Raw genomic sequence first — 2,557 nt, forward strand, 5'->3', positions numbered from 1 at the left:
AGGCTGTAGGTACAGGTAGCCTGGGCCGGAGCTTCTCCTCCCTACCCACAGGGATCACAGCACACCAAGCCACTTACTGCTCGACTTCAGAAGTCAACGCACCAGCAGTGAACTCCAAGAGCAGCTGCTGCTGCAGGTGGCCCAGGAAAGCCACCTGTGTCACTGCGCTTCCATCTCCTTACACCTCCCGCCCCACACTTCCTCTCGGCCCCAAGTCCCCAGAATTGTCGACTGAGGTTTCCGTGGCTTTCTGTACTCCCACCCCCTCGTGACCTTAAGGATTGTCTGCCACTGTTCTAACCTCTTTCCTGCCTTGCAACAATGAACAGTCTGTCCCTAGCTGTTTGGAAAATTTCCCGCTGCCTGTGCATTAAAAGTGGCCTCAGTTGTAACCCAGACCACCCTGTCAACCGTAACTCCACTCTGCCTGTGTGGTATAGCCTAGGACAGCAGACACATCACCTCTCCAGACTGAAGGGTGGAGGTTTATGGAGACACCACCCCAAGGACATGAGGATTTATCCCCAGAGTTCCCGCTTAATCTTATGACTAAAATAAACAGTACAGGAAATAGAACACAGATACTCTCAAGTATTAAAGGTAAACACCAGGTAAAAATAGAGGGGAGGGCTTCCCTGGTGGCGCAGTGGTTGAGAGTCCACCTGCCAATGCAGCGGATATGGGTCCGTGCCCCGGTCCGGGAACATCCCACATGCCGCGGCGCGGCTGGGCCCATGAGCCATGGCCGCTAAGCTTGCGCATCCGGAGCCTGTGCTCCGCAAATTCCCAGTTCTGGGGCCTCAATCAACAGACTCCTCTTGTACTCCCACCCTCCACCTGCATAAAATGGCATCCAATACTGAGAGGGAACTTCAGAGAGGGGTGTGTGTGCGTGTGTGTGTAGAGCAGACTATCAATAGGGAGTGAAATTGTGTGTGTGTGTATATGTGTAGAGCAGACCATCAATAGGGAGTGGAATAACAAACGCAGCAAGAGGCATGCACGCCAAGACACTTAAGCATTAAAGTGAACTTTAAAGATCAGATTTATTTGGAGAAAACAAAAAACCCCACAACCTAAAGGATGGGATTTTACATCTCAAGACATCTCCCAGGTATTAAGTCTACAGATTACAAATCATTTTCATAGAAGATATTTTTGTACAAATTTTACATGTATTGAGGAGCGGGTCATAAATCCCTGTTTGTTTTAACAGGGTGGCAGGGTAGAGGAATGGGGGAAAAAACAGCTTTTTTGGACACATCTATTTGGAAGCAGACATGAAGAGGGCAAACCCTACTTTTTCATCATCTATAGCAAATGGTTAAAAAAAAATACCCTCTCAACCTTGGGTATCTCTAAAAGCCACTTCCTAGCTACTACCCACTCCAAGCCAATTATTTAAAGTTACTTCACTTGGTATGTCTTTTATGTCCACTGGGTAAATGATTCATTATGCTCGCTGCTGCAGCACTCATAAACCAACACCCCTGCACGGCTGTAAAGGGTCTAACCTAGGACTGATGCGAGAAGAGACCAAGGTGTCTTTTCTCTGCAGGTACCAATATTGCCTGTAAGGACACCATCTGTTGAGCTGACAGTACCAAGGTGCACATAAAAGCAGGCAAGTAAAGCTACTGTGTTGCAAGAGAAGCCAGGACCTTTTGAAATTGTTCTTCTCCATTATCATTTATTCTCTCAAGGGGATGCTAAAAAAACAGAACCAAAAAAAACACACATTGGTCTAGGCCACATTATAAATCCAAACATTGGTGTGGGATTTCACTTGGAGAGAAGGAAACTTTTGTTTTTTAAAAAGCCCCTCAAACCCCTATCAAGGTTGTAAGAAAGGCTCCCAATTTAACCACCCTCGCTCACCACCTAAGACTGGTAATTCTAAAGTTTTCTGAGGTGTAAAAGGGGTCAAAGCAGCAGGAGCACGAATGGCTGGAGGGAAGGAGTGTCAAAGCATGAAGGAGGCAAGATCTGCTTGAGAAAAAGCAGTGATGATTCCTCATTGGACAGCTCCCAGGGGCTCTAGAGAATGCTTAGGAGGTCAAGTATGTGACTTAAGCAGAAGCTGCCTGTAGGAAGGTTAACAGGAAAGATGAACGTAAGATGATGACAAGAATCTAAATTTTTAAAGCTCCAAGATTTCAACAGAATGTAGATATACTTGAACTTTCAGAAGGGACAGTGTTTAAGAAAGGGTGAAACCAGGACACATAAAAGACCTGGGAATTCCCACAACCCCTAAGTGCTTCCTGCTCCAGGAGGTAAACGATTATGTGTTTACTGGAGGTCATACCATTTTCCCTGTTACTGGTGCAAAATAATTCATCAAATCCCCAAGCTTCTTTTCAAATCACGATTTCCCCATTTACTTTGGTCACCAAACAATCCTATTCTTCAGTGGTCTGTAGACGCACTCCCACCTACCCCCCTGGGGGGCACAAATGAAGGAACTCCCCCTTAGGCTGGCCCCAGTAACTCAGAATTAAATAAGAGGTGGGGCTGGCAGCCTCCTGGAGACTAAAACAACATCAGAGACTAAACC

The sequence above is a fragment of the Phocoena phocoena genome, chromosome 11 (assembly GCF_963924675.1).
Source record: "Phocoena phocoena chromosome 11, mPhoPho1.1, whole genome shotgun sequence".
Classification (NCBI taxonomy): domain Eukaryota; kingdom Metazoa; phylum Chordata; class Mammalia; order Artiodactyla; family Phocoenidae; genus Phocoena; species Phocoena phocoena.